The following is a 27796-nucleotide window of genomic DNA, read 5'->3' as shown; positions in this document are numbered from 1 at the left end:
GTGAACAGTAAATTACTAGAGAAATTGTGCATGTGAAAATCCTGAGAGAAGTGGGTCTGAGCGCGACGGAGGGGGACCTGGGGTTAACAGCAAATCATCTGAAAAATTGTGCATGTGAAATCCTGAGAAGAAAGGAACTTTGATGTTTGTTTGTCACATCAGGCCCTCTGAAATAAGAGACTTTGGCACAGATGGCCCTGATGCTGAGGTTTTGAACTGCATCCTTGTGACAGAGAAGCCAGAGTGTGTGCTAAGCTCGAGTGTTTCGCCTTGTCCTATGCTATAAACGTAGGGAAGGGCAGCCAACAGCTCAAATATCCTGACATATCATTTCTTGAACACTTTTCTTTTGCATTACATTGTTTCCCACACTATTTATATTTAGAAGTAATGACTGGCAATAGTTTTATTAGTATAGGCCCTTTTATTTTGACAAGACTCCACTAGGACTGCGTTATTATTATTTGATGTTTGTAGCTTTAGATTCAGGATTAGATAGGCATTTTACCAACCCATTTGAAAGTTAAATAAACACCCTTGAACTGTGATCGCTTGTGTCTGTGTTACTGTTTGTTACCATGCGTTCCTTACATGTGGCAACGAAGCAGCGGGCGCAGAAGCAAAGCGCAGCAGCATATTTTTCAGGAATAAATGACTTTGATACTCCATCGAACACAGGCATTCGTGTGCGCAACATGATTTTATAGGAGGAGTACAACACATTACCAGCTATGCAAATAATAGAACTTCAGGGGAGGGCTCCGGCAAAAAAAACAGTTGAGGATGAGAAGAGGATGTTCAATATCTCCCACTGATGCCTTGTGGGAACAGGAAAGCACAGTCAAACCCACATTCCCAATAGCATTATTTCAGACTGCACTCACACAATTGCATTACCCTACCCACATGAGTAAGGAGGTACTTGTTGCACACATAGTGGAAGAGGGGTTCTGTCCGAATATGGCAAAGCATATAGCCGCATTTACAAAGAACTGTGTAACGTGCAAAATATTTGCTGCTGGGCATTCTTTACATGCAGTGAGAGGAGCCATACCACGCCTGACTGGTCCCTTCTAACATCTCGCTATAGATTACGTGGAAATGATCCAGGTGGGCCATGGCTACCGCTACATGATAGTGGTCGTATGCCCATTTTCCTGATGGATCGAACTGGTCCCGGCTCACACCCGATACCCTTAGGGCTGCAAAATTCCTTGTCAGAGAAGTAGTCTCACGATGGGGCGTGTGTGAGGTTCTGCGATCGGACAATGGACCTCATTTTGTAAATGAGACTTTTGAACATATCACAACCCTACTGGGGATACAGCACACATTTTACTGTGCTTATTACCCGCAAGCGAACATGGTGTGTGAGCGCCTGAATGACCTGCGCAAAGAGGAAATAGCAAAAATAAAAACAAGTTAGAAAAAAGGATGGCTCCACTGTCTACCCTTAGCTCTGTCTGTATTGCGCAATCAGCCTGGATCCATCCACCATTTAACGGCCCACGAGGTGGTAACAGGACAACGCATGTGACTTCCCCTGGCTCCTCCCACCAGAGAATTTCCAGATGCAAGGGCCACTTCCAAATTTTGTGGTGATGAAATGTATGAATATGTGGCTTCTTTGATGGCTAGTGCGTCTTTTGTTTCTCGTCAACTGCAGGTGCAGGGGGAGAGGCCTAAGAAAAGTGAAGACGACAGCAGCAGTGACAGAACCAAAAGGCTTTTAAAGAACCATTGTTGTATCCAGTGGTCACTGTTTTGCTCCGTAGTTTTGTGTGTCCATGGGTTAAACCTTGTTTCGATGAACCCTTTATTGTCGAAAAGGCAATGGACAGAACAGCAAAACTGCAAGGGAAGACAGTTTGGAACTATATTGGAAATGTCAAGCCCTGCTAATGTGAGGCCTTTTCCCGACTAAAATAAGATGATTTGACGCATGAAGAAGATAAAAGCAAAGAAGAAGAATTGAAGCAGCGATGCACAGATCCAGGGTGAGAAAGTTGGATAAAAGTAATACACACACATAAGAGAGCTACACTGTTCTTTCCTTACAAACAGCATTCATTGAGAAAGTAAAAGGACTACTTTTCCATATAATATTTCATCGACACAGTTTGTCTCAGCAGTGCTTTGTCAATTTTGTGATATGAAAGGAGTCAGAGCGAATGATACCTCCAAGACTGTTTTTTCAAGCATTCCTATTATATTTAGCACACACTTATCCATAATTGACAAGTAGAGACCTATTCAATATCAATCTATTTGGAAATCCGAGAAGACGTATAGTGTGGGAACGATTGTTTTATGTAGCACTTGCCCAGTATTACTGGCGTAGGGTTTGAATTAACACACACTACCACAATAACAACGTATTTATGAGGCTTGGCAGCATCAACCAATAGACACCCAGAGCATCGCAGGCAACGAAATGGGGAACGTGATACGAACTGTCATGATAATGTTCTGTGCTTTCTGCTGTTTCTACATTCCTTGTTTTAAGAAGATTGTTATTTACATATGCACAAGCTTCGACCCCTACTAACGTAACCCTAGTCCATGCTGTCACGGAAGCCATGTTAGCACTGCTAAAAAAGTAATAAGAGTTAGGCGCAGTGCAGAGGTAGATTTCAATCCGGTAAATTCCTATATGACTAACGTGGCCCATATATCGAATAACATGTGGTATAGCCACATGGCTAAGGTGAGGAAACAAACAACCAACAAGAGCTTTTATGTCTGCTCTCTCATCCCCTATGCCATTAGTGCTTCCAAGACGTCTGTGGCAACTGAAATCACAGCAGCGAGAGCACAATGCCTCATGTGCCTATCGCTTTGCACTACAAGAGGACGATTTCAATGGAAGCGAGCAACACTAAGGTGGATGTCCAAGAAAATGTTCCCATACAAAGATAACTACATAAAGCCTCAGGAAATGTTAGATGATTATTGGAATACAGATAAAAGCATAGAATATATTACAGAAGCTCAGCGCAAGGTGCAAAACAGTGACACAAAAGGAGTTACAGTGTCCCAGGACAGGACACCAAGAGGACAGGACACCAAGAGAAAGGAGGAATGCCAGGATGTTGGGAAAGACCGCAACTGTTGGTGTATGGACAAGTATACACCTCAGAAGGATGGAAAGAGGGAGTAGTTGGGAGTAAAGCACATGCCATCCTAATGGTTCCAGTGGAAATAGTACAGCAAGAAAATGACCAGTGCCTCAAGAAATGGGAAGCAAGCACCAAATTGCTCACATAAGTAGAAAACAAAGCCAGACCCATGTCCATCATACCGCTCAACGGAGCTGGTGTATGTTTCCAGAATGATGGAGAAGTAGAGGTTGGGGAGAATGAAGGATGCAAACAAATTTCAAAGATACTAGGCATGAAAGTAGTTACAGCAGTGTTTATGGATCACTACTGGGCCTGTGGGTCGAAAGCATACCTGCAGCTGCCACCCAACTGGGGAGCAATATACTCACTCATGCATCTAAATACCCCAGCATTGGTAGTGCCTGAGACAAAATAGAAGCGTTCCCTAAGATAAACTACAGAAAAAGAAGGAAGAGGTATGCAGAGTTGATGAGAATGACGAGAGGGAACTATGCTTAATCAGATATGGAAAAGGCATTAGATGCAATACCACCAGAGCACAGGTTGTTCAGCAGGACTGAGTTTTTTTTTGCATCTATTGTCCCAGCAATACAGACAAGCACGAATACCAAGTGGCTCCATATTACCCATTGGGAGCTAATGCAGACAATAAACTCAACCGTCAAGGGATTCAATGCCATCAAGGAAGAGCTGTGAGCGGTGAGGCTGATGGCCCTCCAGAACAGATCTGTTCTGGATCTCCTCACGGCCATGGAAGGAGGCATTTTTGCCAAGATAGGGTCAACTTGCTGTACATTCGTTCCTGCCAATGATGAAGATAATGGGACACTGACGGAGGCCATCACCAAGCTCTCTGAACTGCATACGAAGATTGAGGTAGAAGCGAATAATAGTGGAAAGGATGAAGGTTGACTGTCATACATATTTTCATGGATGCCAGCATGGATGGAAGATGGGCTGAAGGTGCTGGCAGGAGCATTACTACTAGTGTTGATAGCACTTTGTGCCATAAGGATAATAATAGCACAATGCAGAAAAACAACTCAGAAGACTTTAGGGATGAAGGTGATTGACATAAAGACAGAAGAGGGTAAGGAGACGAAAGCACAAAATGCATTACTGACCCAACTGATGCAGTGCCCTCTGTTCCTGACTGGAGCAATGTTCGAGTATGCTTATAATACACGCAACTATTGGGGGAAGTAGGGTTGGGGCAGCCCTGACGCAGACTGCAGTTATATCACCTGGAGCCTGGATGGACATGCCAAGTACTATGGACACCACAAAGGAATAACAAAGGTGTGGCTCGTAAAACTGCAGATGAACAGGGAGAGTTGTTTAAGTAGTATTGTCGATTCATCGACCAGAGGGGGGGATTGTAGACGAGGGGCCAAATCTGACCCTCATGCTCACTGCACGACTCTCTACACAAAGACAAATAAACGATAGATGTGCCTAGCTCTTAGGCCTATCACGCAAGTCATCGATGTATTGCAGGTGTGAAAAATAGTATTCTCTTAGACAACCATTCAGACAGTACCTAATTGATGATTTGGACGATATGGAATTAACATTGATTGATCAGGTCAACTGACTGGAGAACTAGAAACCAATGATGTCATCACTGACATCACGACATAGCTGCGCTTATACATGAAGTACATATCCATCCATTCATGAAGCTACACAAAGCTGCACTAGTTTATTGCATATAGGCACAAAGCACATGCTTATGATCCACTCAGGCAAAGGACAAACACATGTACATATTTCTATATTGATACCTTTCATCAATGCCAAAACTGCAAGATGCAGAAGAATTTGTATATATAGCTTGCATATGCTTAAACTGCCACTAACATGGAGAAGCCATAAGGGACATTATAGAAGTTATAGGCTAACAGACCCAGCAAGAAAGGAGACAAGTTCGAGAAACACAGACAAGCTGACATGCTTGCCGCAGCTTGAGGCGAGTAGAAGTAGGACACACAGCCAAGGACAAAGAGGAAGCAGATAAATTCCAGCTCCCAAGCTAGTGAGCCACCTGCAGACATTTAAGCTAAAATCTCATAATTACAGCCAGGAGGGAACCTGTGTTTGTAACGTCACACCAGAATAAAACCGTGTGGCACATGCTTAGAAGCTGAGAGCTCTGGGTGAACTTTTCTGGTGTAATCCCTGTTTGGTTGTTTGCTAATAAACAACAGTAACTTTGCCCTATAGCTGAGCCCTCCGTTCTTGTGGCTGGGAGTTTTCTAATGCATCCAGTGTACTCTACCTTTATCTGGGGTGACTACTAGAGGAGCCCAGCCATGCTATACAGGTCCGCCCTCATTGTCAGTGTGACCAGCGCTGGTAAAGGTGAACCCGTCAGCGCCATGCCCCAACCATTTCCCACAGCGCTGCCATTGCAGGCTGCTGACAGTCTGCTGGGACGAAAGGGCAGGAGCCCATGTAATTGGCCTGCAGCTCGAGCAAGGAGCATCAAAAGGGGCGCTCCAGTCATCGCGCCCAGCCATTCCTGATGCTGGCTGGAAGCAGCAGCACTGTAGGAGGTACATGCCTGCTTCAGCATAATCCAAGGTTGTCTGCTGGTGGCACTGCAGACACAGGGCCTGTGGCCTTTGCCCTGTGGCCCACTCTGCATCCAAGCACCTGTCCTGTGCTGACTTTCTCTGGTGTCCTACACGTGCTTTCACCAGGAAGATTTGCTTGTTGAAGTAAGCGGTGGGGTGACCCCTCATTACAGTTGCTACAGCCCCTGACACTACTGTCAGAGGATGGCATACCTGCGACTGTGTCGGCACGTTCATCAGGCATGTTCCAAATGGCCATGGGGGAGTCTGTGCCGTGACAGTTGCCCAATGCTTTCGATCTGTAAGACACCAGCAATTTGGGCCCAAGGTGGGTCCGATGGGCCATGGACTTCAAAGTTTACATTGGTGCAATGGGCCTTATGGACGATGATAGAAAAAAAAGAGGCTGACATTAGTGGTGCGTGCCCCCGTACATGACATTCTCTATGAACGAGTGGCTGAGGAGAAGGCTACATTCAAAAAGATCCAGGAAGCTCTAGCCACATATTTCTGACTGCATAACAATGTAGACTATGAGAGACACATCTTCCATACGACCAGGCAAGAGAGGGGGGAAATGCTGGACAACTTTGTCATGTGCCTCCACATAAGACATTGCGCATCCCTCTGATACTCTAATGAGGAAGTGCTCCGCTCCCAGGTCATTGTGTGCCGCGTGTCCCCCGAGTTCCAAAAGAAACTACATCAGAAACAGAGGTCTCTGGATTAGATTTTGGCCATGGCCAGAACTGACGCAGCCATTTCACAACAGGTCGTCAACATGGGCAAGGCAACCTTATCCACGACGCCTTAAGACCACAAATCTATCATGAAACTAACACAAACCACTCAGTAGGGAGTTAAAGCGTCCATAAAATCATGCTTCAGATTTGGATACAAATTTCCCCACAAGGGCATGTGCCCGGCAATGAGACAGAAATTGCGTGGCATGCAGAGGTGACGACCACATCTGAGCGTATGTCAAAATGCGCCCCTGGCGCTGCCACAGAGTGGCTCCCCGAGGAGTAACGTGACAAAAATACTGCACAGATGCCAGAAAGCCAGGCCGAGAATACAGGAAACACCGCCCAGAGAGTGAAGGTGATAAATACCAATCACAACGATCATACAGGTCCCCAGACAAAAGAGGGTCCTACCGCTCCCGCTGTAATGTTCGATACGTAGAGGTACGATCCCACTCAGGGAGTGAATCCTCCTCCTCCCCGGGTTAACACCGGAAAAAGGGATACATGTGGGCACTAGGCAATGCAGTGGCGAAAGAGCACAGCCCCACACTGATCTTACAGGTCCATAGTACGCCGACTAAATTTCTCATTGACACTGACGCTACAGTCAACGTGATGAGCGAGGATGCCTACAACCTCCTTCCCCATATGCCGAAGCTGAAGCCATTGTCCATTGACATATACCTATATGGGTCCAACAGACCCCTACTGAGTAAAGACATGTTTACAAAGTTGTGTGCCTACAAGTCGCACACAGTATGCATACAGCTACACGTGCTGTCCACAGAGGCCCACAGTGGGTGGTATTTTGAGCTTCCGAACGGTGGTCGACATTGGACTAGTTCACATCTTATACCAGTTGATGGCACTCAAATACTTGGGCCAAGATGGCGATGTGGTGAAGACATTCACCAATCTTTTGAAGGGTTTGGGCAAGCTGTGCAACTGCAAAGTGCAGCTGCACATCAAGCCCTCAATTAAGCCAGTCACTCAACATTACAGAGGGATCCCCTTTAAAATATAAGAACAAGTAGAGGAAGAGACTGCTAGATCTAAATATCATTGAACCCGCAGTCTAGCCCACTCTATGAGTATCACCAATGGTGCCTGTCCCAAAATAATCGGCAGAGGGGTAAATGAGGCTCTGTGTGATCATCTGTCAGCCAAATGAGGCAATTCAGCGAGAACAACACCAAGCACCACAGATTATGGACATGATCCATTGATTTAATAGGGCAACAGTAGTCTCTAAATTAGACCTCAACAAGGGTTACCATCAGCTAGAACTCGTCCAGGAGTCATGCTATATCACCACGTTCATGACCCATATGGTTTTATATCGCTATAAGAGGCCACATTTCGGAACATCCTCTGAAGCAGAGATATTCCAGGAAGAAATTCATCAGGTCATCAAACATCTCCCCAACTGCCTCAATTATAGCGATGACATTCTTTTCTTTGGCAAGTCCCCACAAGACCATGACAATACCCTGCATCAGGTTTGCCTGGCCTTAGAGGCAGCCCAAGCTACACTGAATAAAGACAAATGTGAGTTCCGGAAGAAGACACTAACATTCTTTGGCCATATCTTTTCAGAACAAGGTATGCACCCAAATCCAGACAAAGTAGCTGCGTTAACTGACGCCTCTCGTCCAACAAACGTAACTGACTTGAGATCCTTCCTTGGGCTAGCCAGTTACTGCTTGTGATACCTGCAAAGCTATTCCACAGTGATTGCACCACTCAGGGAACTCACAAAGGGAAAGCAGACTCCCAAGTGCCGGTCCACACGGGCCAGCATTACTTCGGCCACAGACATGGTCTATTTTAACTCGACCAAGGAGACAGAGGTAACAGTCGATACCAGTCCAGTGGGTCTGAGTGTGTCAGGAATAAGAGCACTAAGAGGCATGAAAGGCACGCATTGCCCGCCAAGACACCGTCCAGAAATAAGCTGCCAGTCAGTTCCCAAACTCGGGGAGCTGCGAGCACAGCCCATATACATGCCATTCATGTCCTGATGGAGGCTGCCCTGGAGACGGCTTACACTGTTCCTGGCTCGTTGCCAAAGCAGCAAGAGAAACATGCCTCTCTGCCTTTGTGACTTACGGTCACATGTTTCTAAGTAAATAAAGACCGCTTCCAACTTCGATCTGCGCTTCTAATTGAAGTTGTTTTGCTTCTTCATTACGTTGACCTGTTTGATTCCTTGTCTTCTCTGCTCATTGACCTCGGCTATGTTGTTTAAGGACTTCTTTTGTCTCATCCTTTCTGCCTCCTGATTCGTATCCTGATTGACCCAGCTTTCCTCCTGGACTTTGTCTGTTTTGCACTCTGTACTATGCCGCCCGCACCGTTGCCAGGACCTCACCTGCTTTCCGGACTGCCTTGAATTACGCTTTGTACCTTGTCTGCTCCAGTAGCCACCCGGCTACACCTTGCTTCACGGACTGCCTGCCTTTCTGATTACCGCTTCACGAACTCTCAAGACTTCATGTGAACTTTCCACGGCATCATTGTTCCCAGCACTCGGATTAGAGACGCTTTGCTGACTAGTACTGGTAGATGTCTGTGTGCCGTCGGGAAAAGGGAATTGCTGGATCGTGGACACTGGTCAACCTTAGGCATCCTCGTGCCATCGGGGTAGGCTGTGGAAACATTGTGGACCTCCAGGACTGCTCAATTCCTGTTCCTTCACTGTTAAGTGACTTCTGAATATTTGGGAATTACATTGGTATTACATTAGTTGCACATCAGTAAATATAGCAGGGGTTTATTGGTTCCGGGCTGTACTTCCCACGTCGGACTCGATACCGGGGCACCTTACCATCTGATCCACCTCACCCAGCATCCTCCAGGGGTCATTACTTCCATTCTGAGGTGGATTAGCTACTGTTTCGGTTGTTGGGGTTACGTATTGTCTTCAGAAAGCACACTCATTTATTGTTTGCTTCCCCAACAGGTGTATTGTGGGTCTGTGTCCTGCCTTATGACTGTTTGACCCCTCTGTCTGTTCTTACATCCGCAGCGGAGGGTTACAACACTGGGAAGGACTTGTCAGCTACTAGTCTCCTTACCTCCTGATCAGTAGCTCACTCCGTAAGGTGACACTGCAGTGGAGTCGAGCCTAACTGGGTGTCATCTTAGCCCAGTTTCACAAAAAGACTCCACACATTCACCACATCATGTCGTATGCGAGCCACAGACTGTCAGCTACAGACAGATATACTCCCAGCAAGTGGAGAGTCTGGCGGTGGTCTGGGCCTGTGGGTACTTCCACCTGTTCCTTTATGGAAAAGCCTTCATGATTGTTACGGACCATCAGGCACTCCTCACCATCTATGGCAACCTGAAAGTAAGGATGCCTCCGTGCACGTGGAGGCTCTGTCTCCAGCATTACAAATTCACATTCTGCCACAGGCCAGGGAAGGACAGGAATCTGGCAGACTATCTGTCACACCATCCCGCTAATACCTCCCGGCTGGAACACTTGATAGCTGAAGCCTATCTGCACTATGTCATCCACCAAATGAAGCCTTTCCTGGTGGCATGGCAAAGTCTCCTGCAAGAATCGGCGGTGTGCCCGGCACTGGCCATCATCATGCACTGCCTTGCAATGGGGAAGATGAAGTCTGCGAGAGACCTGGCGGGACATCTTGACAACTCTGGCGAGGAAGACATCAGGAGCCTCGTCCTGATACAAGACGAACTTCAGGCCACAGAGGTTTATGGTTGGGTGAATAACACTAGTCCATGCGTTCTCCCCCTTGATTTTTGTTTTTGTTCTTTTTATTCCTTATTCCTCTTTTTCCTTTTTCCCGAGTTGTCCACATTATGTTATGGTCAGTGGCTGCATGTCTACATAAGGGCCAACATCCACCTGTTGGCCGGTTTGTTTGGGATAAAAATAGTGGGTTTCTATGTAGACCTCTGCGCATATGTTTATACGTTATTCGTATAGTTCATTCTTGCAATGCTTAGCTACTGCACACTGTTTAGTGAGTGATAGGTAAATGATTTCAATTCAAACATTTGCAATTTTATACACATTAGTGAAAATTTTATTGACTTTCTGCCAACTGTATACAACTTTATACATTAGTGAAATAGCTTAGTGCTGTTATATACAGTGTTTTGCATTGTTGAGAATTGTGTTAACTTTAAGCCAACATCACTCCGCTAGGAGGCATGTGCATCTGTTTCGCTCTTTCCTGGGCTTTCTCAAGGCACTAATAATGTCTTCTAGTGTATTCAGTGTGGTTCAGAATATATAAATTCATGAAGGAACGTATTTCTGCCAAAGCAGCCCAAGTAAACGAAAGGCACCAGAAGCAGTCCTGCACAACGGGACAGTATCATCAAATATAACAAGAACCCAGGACAGTGGAAAACACTCACCGGAGCAAGGACTACAGAAATGTGTTCCTTCATGAATTGTGTAAAAGAATATTGTTAATGGATCGTTATTTAAAATCAATTTTCTGCACTGTACTAAAATGAATGAAATTTATATATTCTGAAGCACATTGAATACACTAGAAGAAATTATTAGTGCCTTGAGAAATCCCAGGATAGGGCGAAACAGATGTTCAGGCCACAGAGGACCACATACTGATGAAAGGTAACAAGGTAGTGCTACCCACATTCATCGACCTGGTTCACGAAGGTCACCGGGGGGGTGGTCTCCACCAAGAAGCTCCTGTGACAGAAGGTATGGTTCCCGGTATTATACTGCATGTTTGCATAGTCACTCCGGAACTGCTCGACATGTGTTGTGCTGGGCCCCAACTCCCACCCTCATCCTCTACAGATGTCTCTGTTGCCGAGTGTCATATGGGAGGAGCTAGCATTTGGTTTCTTTGGCCAAGTCAGGGACGGCTCCTATGTCCTAGTGGTCATGGATGAATATTCAAGGTTCCCGGAACTGGAACTGGTACCATCCACGGCACTTACCTCTGTGATACTGGCGTTGCACTACATTCTCACAGCATACGGAATCCCCAAGACGATCAAGTCCAATAATGGTCCCCTGTTCACGAGTGTGGATTTTTTTCGCACAGTACATGGGGTTCAAGCGCAGGAAGATCATGCCACTTTGGCCCCAGGCCACGTTATGGTAGAACGCTTCATGGGAAACATCAAACGGGCATTACAAGTTGCCCATGTGACATGCACACCATTTGAACAAACACTATACCAGTTACTGAGGGACTACCGACACACACCCCATAGTAACACCGGTGTGTGCCTGGCTGACCTCATGTTCGGCTGAAGGATCAGAACCCGCATCCCACAAGGTACAGGTCTGGACATACGGTAGGTCGCAGATCTGCAAATCCGGGAAAAGGATAAAAAGGAAAAAAGGAAAATGAAAAAGGCAGCTGATGCCAAGATTAGGGCGAGAGAGGACTCATGTGCTGAGGGTGACAGAGTGTTTGTGCCCCAGACAGAACGCAGGAAGGAAGATCCCCCATTTCCCTTGGGTGTCCTGACTGTTACTCATGTGAAAGGTACCATGGTCAGGGAAGAGAACAGAGTGGGTATGACTATCACGAGAAATGCATCTCGCTTCAATGCATGTGTAGAGGAGCCGGATACGTGGAACGCCTGTGGGTTCCTCGAAGTCGTGGGATGCCCTTGTGGGTTCCCCGAAGTCGTGGGACTCAGAGGGGTTTTACCAAAGTGACAGTGAGGCGTTGGATGAAGAGTGGGAGACACAGGAGCCCCCATCTCTGAGAAGGAGCCCCCTGCTGCAGGCTGGGGGCGGCCCACCAGGGCCAAGATGAAACCCTTAAGACTAATTTAAGAGATGGGTTAAACTATAGTGAATGATGGTTTAAGAAGTGGGATGCGTCATGTTGGCACACCATTTGTTAGCCTTGTCATGCAGAGGCACCCTGGGTGTCAAAGGGAAAATGATAACCCGGACGAGAAGTCCGGAAGTTGGGAAGTTAGTAATAACATGTTGGAGTAGAAGCACCTCAATGTGTGGTCCTCTGTCATTTGGGGTGGGCCCGCGCAGCATTGTATCTGTGGTGTTGGAGGCATCAGATCTGAGCCGCCTGCCGGGTTTACAGCTACCCATTCAGCGCACTACAAAACTATACTATCATAACATAACAAAACAAAAATATACAGATGCACATCCCCATCCACACAATACTGAAAACAACACACCACAGTATGTGTTGAACAGAAACAGTGCCAAATCCACCCACAGAGACGCCCCAGAGCGCACACTCGGGAACACACACACGCATACACACACGCATACACGTGTTACCTACCTTGTGGGGGCTGTGGGAACTAACCTTTCCCAATGTTTTAAAAATGGGCTAATAGCAGAACTATGTTCAGAAAAAATTCATAATACAGGATCCAACTTCATATTTGCAAAAATGCTTATTTTTACTCAAGTGTACGCAGGGATGTCATTTCACCAAAATGCCAGGAATAGCGGAAGTGACATCACACAACCATTGACCTCTGATGACATCAAAGGAAGTGATGTCATCTGACCCCACCCTGAAGTGACATCACAGGAAGTGATGGAACACAACCTTTCACCCCTTGACAAAACAGGAAGTGGCATGACATAGCATTGTTTCTAAGTACAGTATGAAAAATATGGTTATGGTATGGTATAACTGTAAAGTGATATACATTGCATACAAGAATGGATCATCATATGTATCGTTAATATCAGTGCGTATAGGCCCATACTACCAAATTACTGTGAATGCAAGCAGACATCCAAGGCCAAATGATAATGATCTGTTATTATATAGCACTTATGATTAAGAGCTTCATATAGAACACATTTTACCCAACCTGTGTTGGTACCCATTTATCAACCTCATTAGGGAGAAAGGCTGAGTTGACCTTGCCTGGGAGTCGAACCTGCAACCGGCAGATCACACACACATTGTAGCAGCGAGTGCTCTACCCACTGAGCTATCTCCCGGACCCCTGGCGACACATAAATGACGTCCCTGCATGTTACGGTACCATCTGTGTGGGGACTTGAATGTGTGTTACCATCCTTGTGGGACTTACTTCATTATTCTTATTTGGGATGGAATGCAACATAATTAAATGGAGAAATGCTTACTTTATGCTATGATATGATATGATATGGCATTTGTAACGCGCCTATACACAAGCGTTTCAAGTGTTTCAAGGCGCGACGAGGCAGGCAGGGAGAAACGGGGGAAGACAGACAACGATCCTACTACGCCAGGTGTCATTCAGATCGCGCAAGTGCAGGGGAAGGGGGAAGGGAGAAAGCGCAAGGGGAGGGGAGGGGGCAAGTGCAATACAAGGTAAGTATATATAATAAAATGAATAGGGCCAGCTGGTGGCAAGTGCAAGGTAAGTGCAGACAATTGCTGGGAACGGGGGCTGTAGGGATACAGAGACAGTCCCGCAGTGCAGGGGTTGCCAGCGAGGCAGTGCAAGTGCAGAGTGGCTGGGCCCAGGACCGAGGTCGGCGAGAGTGGCCCAGTTGCAGATTCGGTGCAGATTCAGCGAAGAATTAGCAGGGGAGAGGGAGAGAGAAAGCAGAAGCAAAGAGGAAGGTTTTGAGGTGCTTCCGGAACCGTAGATGGTTCTCCTCAAGTTTCAGGGAGGCAGGAAGGCTGTTCCAGAGGGAGACCCCTGCCGCGGAGAGAGATCTACCCCCAGCTCGTTGCTTCGAGAAGCGGCTGACCCTGAGGGAGTTGGAGACGGATGAGCGAAGGGCTCGGGAAGGAAGATATTTAGGAAGAGAGAGTTGAAGGTATTTAGGCCCCAGGCCCCAGAAGGCCTTGTGGACAATGCAGAGGGTTTTGAACTTTATCCTCGCAGCCACTGGGAGCCAGTGTAGAGACTTCAGTCCTGGGGAGATACGGTCCCTTGGGTTAAGGCCAAGGACAAGTCTCGCAGTTCTGTTCTGGATGAGTTGCAGAGGGCGGAGAGTGGAGGCAGGCAGATTAAGGTAGAGGCTGTTACAGTAGTCCAGCTTTGAGAGAACTAGGGCTCGTGAGACAGTGAGCTTCTGGGGGAAAGAGAGGAAGGGAAGAATACCTCTGAGGAGGTGCAGCTGGTAGTGTGACTTCTCAGAGACGTCAGATATATGAGGAGAGAAAGAGAGTGTGGAGTTGAAGATAACCCCGAGGTTTTTTGCCGTGCAGGAAGAGGGCCAAGAGAGGCCGGCCAGAGAGCTGCAGGGAAGGAGGGAGTGGGTGTGCCGATGAGTAGAATCTCAGTCTTACTGGCATTAAGGCAGAGGTCATTGGCAGCACACCATTCCTGGATAGCCGACAGACAGTCAGAGATGAGGGAAGGAGAGGAGGAGGCCGAGGGTAGCCTGAAAATGAGCTGGGTATCGTCCGCATAGCACTGAAAGTTGGGGCAGAGAGCGGTGATGCGGTGGGCAAGGAGTGCCAGGTACTGGTTGAACAGCCAGGGGGAGAGATTTGATCCCTGGGGGACACCACAGGTGGAGAAAAAGATGTCAGAGAGGAAGGACCCCAGTTGGACTTGGAGGGTCGATTGGATAGGAAAGAGGTCAGCCACGCCAGAGCCTGACCAGTGATACCCAGGTTATCACGGAGACGGTTGAGCAGGATGGCATGGTTGACAGTGTCAAAGGCAGAAGAGAGATCGAGCAGAATGAGAACACACACATAGTGTTGGAGTCAAGGTTCAAGAGTAGGTCCTCACGGATGTTCAGGAGAGCAGTTTCCGTGCTTCTGGCAGCTCTGAAGCCAGATTGATGGTCATGAAGACTGCCAACAGATTCAGCATGGAGGTTAAACTGGGAGATGGCCAGTTTCTCCAGGAGCTTGCCCAGGAAGGGAGTGATGGAGATTGGGCGATAGTTAGCCGGGCAGGAGGGGTCAGAAGAGGGTTTCTTAAGAAGAGGGTGCACAAGGGAGTGCTTAAAGGGGGATGGGAAGACTCTAGAGGTGAAGGAGTGGTTGCAAAAGTCAGCCAGGGCAGGATCCAGGGCGTGGATGTGGTCCTTGATAGTTTTGGGGGAACAGGGGTGAACCTGTTTAGATGAGACTTTCATAGATCGGACTTGTCTGGAAACCTCATCAGCAGAGAAAAGGGGAAAGGCAGAGAAGGAGGGAGGAGGGGTGGCTGTAGAAGGGCCAGAGGAAGAGCCAGGAGGAGAGGGAGGGAGGTGATAGGAGGAGAGTGAGGACAGGATGTCCTGAGTTTTAGAGATGAAGTGAGAGGCAAGTGCAGTGCAGAGGGCCTGGGAGGGGACATGAGAGGTAGAGTCTGCAGCAGGGTTGGCAAGCTCCTTGCAGATTTTAAAGAGTTTGGCCGAGTTGTTAGATGCCGCAGAGATGCCGGCTTGGATAAGGGCTCTCTTCTTGGAGAGAACGGAGAGACGGTATTGCCTTTGGAGCAGTGCTACTCAATATACATTATACAATTGTATTTCTAAATGTGAGTACCTGCCTGCATTATAGCTATCGCAACAGATGGATTTTGATGGTTTTGCAAAACTTAAATAAGCACTTGGTTTCTGGCATTGAGCACTATTATAAACACTCAAAATGTTCCAGGAAAGAGAACTGTGACACAGGCGATGACTTAATCGACCCAGGCTGATACACTGTGGCCAAAAGGAATCCAGAATTCAAATTCAGATTTCATTCTTTCACAGGCATAATCTTCCCTGCTGACTCATAGCTCCTCTTTAGAAATGGTGAAATTGAAATTATGTTGCTTTCTTCTTTTGGAATGTGTATAATAATAGTGGACTTAACTTTCCTATAAGGGACATGTTTGATTATGGAAAAGTTACATTTTCCACAGAGATCATGTGTGATAATCATGATAAAGTCCAGCGTGTCCAGCGACATAGACAGCGTGTAATTGCAATCATGTTGAGGTCTCAACAGAGAGGCTGTGTGATTACAATGATTGGAAGTTCCCCATAGAGATGGTGTGTGATTATGACTACACTCAAGTCCCCACAGAGACAGTGGGCACCATTCTAAGTTTGCCGGTCGGGAAACAAGGGTGCCGGCACCCTTGTTTCCGTATCGGCAAACTACGTGTTTGCCTGCTGTGGCCGCTGTGTCCAACAGGTCTGACCCTGCCGGGCGCAGCGGTCACGGTAGGCAAACACTTCACAGAAGCACTGGCAATGGTGCTGGTGCTTCCGTGTCCCCACTCCCATAGAGCCCAATGGGACTCTATGGGAATGAAGACTTACATTTTACCAGCGCCTGACTTCGCGGGCCCCCAGGGTTGTAATCTCCCGGTCGCACCTGAAAGTCAGGTGCCGGTAAAGGTTTACGAGTCCGGCGGCAACCTGCCAGTAGCACCGGCAGGGTTACCGCCAGACTGGTAATGAGGCCATATGTCTGTATACAGGTCCAGCCCAAAGGAAATAATAAACAAAATGTTCCCGGCATTATTCAAAGGACTTGGAAAACTTAAAGGCAAACAAATCAAGCTACACATAAACCCTCAAGTGCAACCGACGGCCCTACACAATCGGGGCATACCCCTTAACATTTAAAGGCATGTGGAGGACAAGATAAAGGCTTTACTAGAACAGGACCTTATTGAACCGGCATCAGGAGCCACACCCTGGGTGTCTCCCATAGTACCTGTGCCCAAGAAGGAAAAGAACACTAGTATCTGCATTTGCCTTGATATGAGAGCCCCCAATGTGGTGATAGAAAGAGAGCGAAACCTAGCGCCCTGAATGACTGACATTAGGCACTTGCTGCTTGGGGCAAAGGTGTTTTCAAAACTTGATTTAAATAAAGGCTACCATCAGCTAGAACTGCATCCAGATTCCAGATATATAACGACATTCTCTACACACCGGCGGCTTTTCAGGTATAAGCGACCCAGCTTTGGAGTATCGTCTGCTGCAGAGATTTTCCAAAATGAGATACACCAAGTGATCAAGCACATTCCCTACTGTCTAAACTATAGTGATCACATTTTAATCTCTGGGGCCACGCATATGGCACACAATGACATGCTCAGGAGGGTGTGCATGGCGCTAGAAGAGGCAAACTTAACCCTAAATGCTGACAACGGATTACAACCAGCTCCAGACAAAGTACAAGCAGTAAGATCATTTCTAGGAAAGGCGAGCTACTGCACCAGATACATTCAGGATTTTGCATCAGTCAGCACGCTCCTCCGACTACTCACTGGAAAAGGTCAAGAATTTTCCTGGTCGACGGAATGTGACGAGGCATTTCAAGAGATCAAAAAACGCATCGCCTCTGCATCCTGTATGGCATACTATGATCCTGAACTTCACACTGAAGTGACAGTAGATACCAGCACTGTTGAGCTGGGGACGATCTTAGCACAAACAAAACTGGGTGCACCGCTCAACTCAGCACGACGCATAATAGCGTACGCAAGCCGCAGCCTCTCTGGAACGGAGTGCGCATACTGGCAAACGGAGAAAGAGAACCTTGCGGTTGCATGGGCATGTGAACATTACCATCTGTTTCTACATGGGCATCCATTTACCATCATCACGGACCATCAAACCCTCACAACTATTTACGGCAAACCAACGGCCAAGATTCCGCCACGCATTGCAAGGTGGGGACTATGATTGCAGGAGTACTCTTCTAACATCATCCACTGCCCAGGAAAGGACATTAATCCTGCAGATTTTCTATCTCGATAACCCTTAACAGCTACAGATGAGAGACAATCCATTAAGGCCAATCAATATATAAATTATTCAATGAGCAGCGCACTGCCCAAATCAGTCACGAGAGCGCAACTACTAGAAGGACTGAAGAATGATCGGCTGCTCATGAAGATACCGAAGTGTTTAACATCAGACCAGTGGCACCTCAAAAGCAAACATGAGCAGCCAATATCCGCAGCTAAACAGAGTCAATTCCAAACATTCCGACTCATAAAACACACGCTGTCCATCTCCCTGGAAGGTTTACTGTCGAAAGAAAACAGGATCGTCATCCCTGCAAGTCTACAAGACCAAATACTTGAGTTAGCCCACACAGGACACAGAGGAATCGTGTCAACAAAATGACAACTCAGAACCAAAGTATGGTTCCCACAGATGGACGACAGAGTGGAACAGGTACTAGGAAAATGTGCAGCATGCAAGGCAGTTGCTCCACACACATTTCCTGAGCCCCTCAGGTGACAACGATGCCACCACAGGTATGGAACGAGGTTGCCATAGACATGTTTGGCCTGCTAGCTAATGGCAAATATGTACTTGTAATTATTGATGAGATGTCCAGGTTCCCAGAAGTGCATCTGATTCACTCCACCAGTGCTCAGGCAGTAATACCAGAGTTAGACAAAACATTTGCTGATTTTTAAATTCCCTCCATCGTGTAGTCAGACAACGGATCCCCTTTCAGCTGACATGATTTCGCCATGTTTTCGGCACTTCTGGGTTTCCAACATTGCAAGATTACCTCCTTGTGGCCACAGGAAAATGGAACAGTGGAGAGATTCATGGGCAATCTAAAACACACCCTGCAAGTCTGCTCAATCACAAAGGGATCCTTCATGCAGGCCATCTGCACATTACTTCGGGACTACAGAAATACGCCACATAGCTCCATAGGGACATGTCCCTCAGCAATCATGTTTAGGTGCGTGGAAACAACCACCCTGCTTCACAATCCTGACAGCTCCCTTCCCAGCAAATGTGCAGACGGGGCCCATTCCAGAGATTATGAAAGCAAGTGCAAGATGAAGGAGTATGCTGACCACAGACGAAGAGCAAAGCCCAGCAACTTCCAGATAGGAGATCAAGTACTGGTACGTCAGGCACCAGACTCCAAAGAGGTCCCTGCATTTAAGCCAGACCCAATGACAGTGACTCACGTCCAAGGGACCATGATAACAGCTGCTAGTCCCACTGGATCTGTTACAAGGAACTCCTCGTTCTTTCGATCTTTTGACTGTGAGGAGAACCATGAGAACAGTGACGCAACAGTCAGTGATGACTCATCTGACGTGGAATCCGAATACCTGGAAAGTGAACTGGACACTGAGGATAGCGATAGTGATCGCGATACGATAGACACTCCCTCTGTGCAAAGATCTTCCAAGAGGGTGGTTCACAACCCGTCTCGTTGGATTGAAGAAATGAACTGAGGACTGGAAGTTCTTTGCTAAGTAAGGGGGAGATGTAATGTCCTCTCTTTGTTTTGTTGTTATTGACTGCAACTGTCCTCTTTCTGTGTGTATGTTGTGGTTTGTAACCCACGTGTTGGTAAAGGTGGGGTTACCGCTCTTGCGCCAGTTTGCGCTAGAAAAATAAAGAGGAAACACTGTTACTCAGCAGGCTATGTGTTTCATTGACAAGCCTTTATTATTTGCGCATGATTTCGCTGCCACGTTCCTTTTAGAATTTAACAGGCTTCCTCCTCAGAATCTGTCTCATTGTATAACTGCTACTCACAAACTGGTTCCTTTTGGTCCTCCTCCACATTCAACCTCACTGTCCCATGCCACCCCTTACCTCCTCTTGCTTCCACTCTTTTCTCCCTACTTGCTCCACTGGAACCCGCTGCCCATATCAATGAAAGCCAGCCTTACTGTAGATCTCTTCAAAGCTTGGCTTAAATTTAACTTTCTTGCTAGTGGCATTCTGATGTTGATGAAGTGTGAACAAGCAGGCATACCGCTAGGAAAGATTTTATTCTTTTTACTGCTTTGCCTCCAGAAACGTCAATGGGACACCCTCATTTTTGCAGTTGTGTTGAACATTTCTTGACTTTTGAAGGTGATGCTTTGCTGGTCCGCACACACATCACCTTCTGTGAAATACGGTAGAGCAACCTTGTGTCTCTGTAACTTTGTTTTGGTAACTTTGTGGTTAGATGCATAATGTATCCAGGATGGGCTGCTGGCAGTGGATACATTTTGTGCTCTTTTCTTTTTCATAGTATCGTGCACATTTGCTTTTTACCGCTTAATGCATTTAGAGTACCATGGGCCTCATTATGAGTTTGGTGGTAATTTGTTGGTAAAGCCGCCAATTAACTGCCAAAGTCAATTACGGTTACCACCACTTGTTCCTGTAGAGTTACCATGGCATTACAAGTGGTGGTTGGGCACTGTAATTCCCCATGTTTGGAGTCCAAAAGACTTCATGGGGATTTTTGGCAGATTTACCACTGTCAGAATTGTGGTCCGGTAAATCTGTGATTTTTGGTGGAAAAGTGGAGGATTTACCTCCAGTAACAACCTGGAGGTAAAGCCACCACTAGACCTCCGGAAATCGACCATTTACTGCAAACCCTAAAATATCACGGTATGGGGAAAAAAGTGGTAATTCCACTACTGCCAAAAAAGGGCAGTATCAGCATTACTGCCACTTTTGAACGGCACCACCAAACTTTTAATGAGTTGTCATATACTCTAAAATGGCCATGACACAAGATTTTTGCCTATCCTTTGGCCAACATGTAGGTTGGCCTTCTTCCTGCTTTGGAGTGGCCAGATTCCCCACTTATGGTAATCCCTTTCCGATGAAAGCTCCAGCTTTCACAAGCAAAGTGACATTCTGTGTGTGTGCCCGGATGTGGGGGGGCGCGGTCTGTGTTGCTGGGCTGATGCAGTAGCCAGAGATTTCCAGGACTGGACGGACCCTGCCAGTGTGAATGTTGCAGATCCTTGCCATTGGTGGGCTGGGTGCAACTCCAGTCTGAATCCTGGATAAAAGGGGGGCTCCTGCAGACATTCTTCAGATCATTGTTGGAGCCAAATGCTCTATGAAGGAGAGCATCCTGCTGTTCACCAGCAGCCATTTCTTCACTTGCCCAGTGAAGCTCTGTCTCTCTGCAGAGCTCCTGAAGACTCATCAGTGGATTAGGAAAGGGTCTGTTAAAGACTTTACTTGTGTTTTTACTAAACTTTGGAACACTTACAAACTACATGTCGACTCAAGCCAACACTTGTTCAAACTTGCTAAAGGGCCTCCTGAAAAGACTTTCATTGGGACCTGTAGCTCTATGGGCACTAGGCCTCTTATTTTCTAGCTAGGGAAGGACTTTTAAGGATAGTACCACAATTCGGAGGTTATTTCATGGTGTTTACGAACGCCTTTATTTTCAGCACAGTTGTTCTCAAGATATTGATTATTTATCTGGTTCTATTTCTTTATTCACTTACTTTACATAGCCAGTGAGTTTCAAATAGAAGATATATGCGGGTAGCTCTGAAATTGCACTCAAAATATTTCTGAGTTAAGTTGAGTTCAAATAAAATAAAAACGTAATAAAATACCAGACAATTGAATGCATTATAAAATTGTCTAATTGTCAGCTGCACAGAGAAGTTGGATGTTTACAAAGTTATTGATAAGGAAACTGAGGCACAGTGATATAAAGAGAAATAAATGGCAGAGGTCGAACAAAAAAGTTCCTAGTCGAAACATGTGTATTCATCTCATGATTCCATAGTCATGTCACAGAAACTGGAGATGAAGGAGGTGCACATTGCACCCATTTGTCGCACAAGAAAAAAGCACCAGGGCTTTTTTGCTGGGCACAGTGACTGTGCACAATGCAGCTGCTGCCCTGCTAGAGGAGCAGTGATATATCTACTGTTAGTGAGAAATGATAACAAATTGCTGATTCCACAAATGTATTGACCCTACAAGGAAAGGAAAGCACACATTGGCTCAAAGGCAGGTTTTGATTGGCTACAACCCATTATGCCATGATGTTGCCCCCAGAAGTGCCTGAAGTTGGATGGCAGGATTCAGGGGGCTGAGAATAATCCAAGCATTAAGCACACATCTCTCTCACCTCATTCATTGGGACTTGCAAAATAAAAAATACAATATTTCTACAATGAGGTGTGCAAATTCTTGAAATAGAACACATATTTCGAAGGAGAGCCTCATGCTACGAGTATTGGGCCTCATTTTGAGTTTGATAGTTCAGTAATAAGTGCTAGTAAGTCCTTTACTTCCACTTTTATTTCGTGGTAATGGAGTTTGACCTTAAGGTGGAATATTTCCCTCCAGAATGTTACTGAAGGTAAATTCTCCACGTTAAGGCCAACAATTGGCAGATTTACTGTGCAGAATTACCACTCACAGTAAATCCACAAATAATTCTCATGGAGTCCTATGTACTCCAAAAATGGGGATTTACACTGCCCCAGGTGGGGTCCGGAAAAGTACAGCGGCCACAAAAGAAGTGAAGAATCACTGAGGAGTAATCTTCCTCGTCTCAGTGAATGTGAAATGACCAAGAGAAGTGAAGAATCAGTTAGGAGTAATCTCCCTCATCTTAGTAAGTGTGAAATCATTAATAGATGTGAGGAATGATTAATCTCGTTACAGTGATTGGGAAACTAGTAAGAGAAGCAAAGAAACACAGAGTTAATCTCCTTGCTCACAGTAATTGGGAAACCCTAAAACCAGTGACAGTACTTCAAAAACCCATGAAAGGACTGAAGACGACTCCAGAAGTTTTCTCCCTCGATCTAGTAGTTGGTAAGACTACCAGACAAGTAGAGTAGCTCTCCAGGGGCATCTCCCTCGACACCCTAGTTGGAAAACCAATAATGCACATTAAGAGTCACCTGGAATTTAATGAGTATTGGAAAAGTCCTATTGAGGTACTGCAAGGCTAATTAAGCATCCGACAAGAGTCTACAAGTACACTATTCACTAAGCCTGAGTAAGCTTGGCAAGGAGAAGGGAGTCATTCTCCCGGGCCTTGTTTGGTTTTGATGAATCCTTTTTGTTAGTGGTAGTGTCAGAGTAGGATAGCTTTTTGGACAGAAGATGGGCTTTTGCTTTAGGACAGCCACCTTGATGCTGAGCACACTGGTTAGATTTCCGTTAGGCGAGTAATCCCTCTAGCTATAGGGTTACGTAGGCCTTTTCTTTTTTTAATAATTAGAATAAAGCTTTGTTAAAATGCCACCCATTTGTCCACCTCCTCCTTCTCACTTACCACATGATTCGAAAAACCTCACTTGACCCAGAATTTAGGTTATTCAGAGTGTGCCGGAATCAGTTTTAGGAGAATGATTTTTGAATGGGGTGTTCATTTGTTTACTTTGTTTTTTGTCAATATTGCTAATGGGCCTTCCTCATTTGATGAACAATGATAAACCCAGAGACTCTCCCCAGGTACTTTGTAATAACCACTGGGTCTGAGAGACAACTTAATGCATTATCTTGATGTCTGCGCCCCTCCACCCCCCAATTCTTTTAGCCATCTTTACGTCTCTGCTTGATGGCGTTTGAGCATCCTGCTCTAAATGTCTGGAAAGAAGGACTTCACTAGTTAATCTGGTCACATGTCCTTCTTTTCATTATATACTGATGATTAAGATTTACAGAGCAAGATATTACATTTTCGGCCTGGATGTGGATGACGGACATACTCCAAAATGCTTTGGCTTTGGTTCTTATGAATCTGTTTCCTCGCTATACATTTTTATTAAATTACTATCAGAATCCCGGGTGGTGCCTTGGAGCCTCGGAGCCTCGGAGCAGTGGCGGTGCTTCCATCCCATTCTAAGATGGCTGCCGGCTGTGCGATGCACGTTCGCGTCATATGTTGCAGATGCACAAAGTATGCATCATACCCAGAAGATATGTTGAGTATGGCCCGTGGCTCGTTGCATCTCAATGTTCTGCAACCCCCGAGCGGGCACTTCCCCTCTTCCTCTCTCTAATTGCTCCATTGTGTCTTCCCATCCCTGTGTTCTCTTCCCTGTTGCTGATTTCTTTCTGACCCTCCTTCTGACCTGTGTCCTTCTATCCTATCTGTGCTACTCGTTGCCACCTGTAAGGAGAATCTGGGAAATCCTTAAATTAGATCCATGCTGTCTTGGAAGTTAGAATCCTTCTTATGCACTAAGCTTCTTAGGAGGTTTTTTTAATGCCAGACATATTTTACTCTACTCTCCTACCTATCCTGGTGTTTACTTTGCCTGTAGTGTTCAAATGTCATTCTAGCCACAATGGCAGCCAGAAAGGACATGCCTTACCTCAACCAGCCACATTGCCTGCGTAGTGAAGAGGTAAGACTAGTCGCTGACTGATTGAGACGCTAACAAACTCAATCCTAAATGGATCAATTCCAGGATTTAGTCGCCGCAGTCCAGGTACTCATGGCAGAGGTGCAGCTGTGGCACAAAAAGCCCTCCATCAGCTGGTGCCCAGTCATCCTCCTTTAGGCATCAGAGCCTTTGATGAGAAACCAAAAGGTCTGCAGCAGTTTTTAGATGCATGTGCCATTGTTTACCTTTCGTACCACATCCTTTCATTCATATTGCAGCAAGGTTGGTTTTCTTATCACAAATATGTCTAAGAGTGCACTCTCTTGGGTTACACCATTAGTAAATACCAGGGGTCCGTTGTTGAACAACTACAACGCATTTGTTACTGTCTTAAAGAGTATGTCTGGTCAGCCGGGGGACAGACATGCTGTGGATGTTGTTTGGATTTGTATCCACATATTGACCACCTTTACCCACGCTAATGCCTATCACCATTCTCAACTACTATGTTACCTTTCCATCTAAAACACTCTTCCCACAGGATCTCTTTGAGATAGCTTTGTGCTTTTAAGCAGACGCCTATGTTATATTTTATCCAACATTTGTAAGGAAATAGCATATTTTAAAATATAAATCATTAATGCATTAACTTAATGTGCCTTCATAATTGATATGTGTGTCCGTGCATCTGTTCCTTACACTGAAGTCCTGTTAATGACGAGCATTGGTGAAGCCAATAGTTTTGGCTATTGTATGAGCATTAAATAGACATTTACCAGGCACTGTCATAATATACCAAATTGCCAACACCAATTGCCGGCTGTTGTCATTTTATGGCCAGATATCACCATTATGGCAGGGCCTGGAAAATGCCTTTCCCATGCCAACATAAAAGTCAAACTGTTGGCTTTACCAATGCATGTTTGTCAAAGTTGTGCTGATGTTAGAGCTACCACTTACCTGCATGTTATTCTGTGGCACCCTACCTGGCTCCATGCTGAAGCTTAAAATATGAAAGAACATTTTCTGGCAGTGCGTCGCTGACTTACTCAAAACCGATGTAAATCAGAAAGCAGTAATTCAGCTGTGTGTATACATCAGTACATCCGCGTTTACAATTCTCTAGGCCTTCAGTATATAAAATTTCCTGTAAGTAATGGCAATAATTTTTATTTACACTATTAAAAAAGGTCAATCAAGATGGCATTTGCTGTTGGATCCTTGCTGCAGATGTCCTGATTTGGGGAAAAATAAACAGATTTTATATTGTGTTTTCTGTCAAGTGTAAATTTATCTTGACATGATTCTGGTATTGTTTTGGGGAGGAGTGTCTCTTAATATGCCCTTTTAGGTTGGTGGATAGAGTTACGCAAAGCTTCCCAAAATGCACATTTTTGGTAGGGTGCAGAGGGTTAGTGGTTAACACATGTGGCCACCAAGAACACTGTGAAACGTTGGCATCTATGGAAACTTTCAGAGTGTGTACAGTGCAGGCACAAGGGCTAATACACCCCTACCAGGACTCGATGCTCTGGGCTTGTGTCATCTATCTTAAGTGAAACTCTCTCCCAATGAGCACTCGTGCAGCAATGGGGCTATTTAATCACTTCTAGCCCTGTTTCTCTTGATGTATTGAGGACTCCTTCAGAGCCCACACAGATAATGATTTAAATATCACATGAAAAAACATGAAGTAGGTTTTTAGGTGATAAACAGCAATCTGCTTTAAGAGGCTTGATAAACAGCAATCTGCTTTAAGAGGCTACATATTAATTTAGCTCAGCTGCATGTAGCGGGCCGCCCAAGGGCTCCAGGGCGGGTCACTTAGGATAACGAGATCACCCAGTGAAACAATGACGCTGTGATCACGCAGCAGGCGGACCGCAGGGGGCACCCTGCAGAGTCTTGATCACCGGACTCAGACACACGAGCTGGGGGAACCCAGCTGAAAGCAGTCTCGGCTCAGGGGGCATCCGGGCCGGGGCTGCAACACAGGCCTTGGTCACACGGCAGGACGCACACAAGAATACACAGAGACAGAGTTGCCACTTCCTGGGGCTCTGCTGCAGTGACCCTCACGTGCCAGCAAAGCCCCTTTTATTGGGACGAGTAATTGGGACAAGGTCATGACTCGTCTTCTAAAAGGGGCAATGCGCACACAGTTAAATGGGCAATACACAACACTCCTCCTTTATTGTAACAAAACAAAAATAAACATAAAAACAACGACCCTATAACCGGGCCCACAACTGTGGTGCATTCCAGTCCGCACACCACTCCTGTCACCTATGAAATCCCAGAAAACTGTGGTGCATTGCAGTCCGATCACCCACTTGAGGTCCAGTGACGCATTGTATGATCAAAATATGCCTGGATCAAACTACCCTCCCTCGGGAGTTACACTCCGGTCCCCCGGCATCCACTGAAGGCACTCGTGGCCACTTGTGCCGCTGCAGGACAGAAAGAACACGTTCTCGTCTTCCTCATCCTCTGCATAGTCATATGGCCTCCTGTGGTTCTCTGTCACCTGGACCGCAACTGTTTTGGGGGGGCCTCCTCTTCGTAGCCGCCTTTGACACACTCCCTGCTGCCTTGTCTTTCGGCTGGGCACTCATACGCATGCGGGAGGCCCCATCTACACTGAAGGCATAGCGTGGCACCTGGCTCTCTCCGTGGCCACGCCCCTTTTCTTGTTCGCCTACCTCCTTGCCATTTGCCCATGGCCCATGCCTCCTCCAACTTGACCCGTTGCATGGGGGCTTCCAACTTGAGCTGCTGTCTGGAGAGGTCCATGGCCAAGGCACGCACCTCGACCAGCTCCTGGGCTTCGCCCAATTCTAGGAATCGGTTGAGGCCCAGCGCTGGTTCCCTGATGACCTATTTCCACAGTTTGGCAGAGCTACAGCCGTAAATTATCTGAGCCCTGATCTCGTCATCCTTGAAGTTGCCCAGAGCACAGGACAACGCGATGCAGCAAAGCTTGCCATGAAATGCATTGAGGCTCTGCCCTTACTCTTCTCTTGCACATTTCATCCTGAACCGTTCATAATCCCGGTTGATCATGGGCATAAAGTATGCGTTCAGTGCTGCAATGGCTGCGTCATATGATTGGTCTCTGCGCCGCAAGGTCTTGACCAGTCTCTGGACAGCCGGGCTGGCCGAATACAGGAGGGTTGGGCATTTCACCCTGTCCTTGATCTCGACAGCCTCGAAATGTAACTTGAGGTTCTCCACTCATGCCGTCCACCGGGGTCCAGGACTGGCAGGTGCTCCTACCACATCAAAGGGTTCACAGGGGCGCAAGATGTCCATTCTGTCGATATGATCCTTCATTTTCCTCATGCCCCAA

At 46.4% G+C, this 27796-nt stretch overlaps 1 long non-coding RNA gene across 1 annotated transcript in view; it reads left to right on the top strand.

The window, feature by feature from the left end:
* LOC138497801 (uncharacterized) overlaps positions 1 to 27796 on the top strand; it is a 251679-nt gene that overhangs the window by 202231 nt on the left and 21652 nt on the right. Inside the window, exon 3 of the long non-coding RNA XR_011278645.1 lies at positions 1667 to 1997. This is a non-coding gene — a long non-coding RNA (uncharacterized lncRNA). The remainder of the gene's footprint in view (positions 1 to 1666; positions 1998 to 27796) is intronic.

Source organism: Ambystoma mexicanum, chromosome 5q, assembly GCF_040938575.1.
Source record: "Ambystoma mexicanum isolate Mex_15411 chromosome 5q, UKY_AmexF1_1, whole genome shotgun sequence".
Classification (NCBI taxonomy): domain Eukaryota; kingdom Metazoa; phylum Chordata; class Amphibia; order Caudata; family Ambystomatidae; genus Ambystoma; species Ambystoma mexicanum.
Note: the sequence above shows the minus strand (reverse complement) of the source record. Positions and strands in the feature narration are given on the sequence as shown.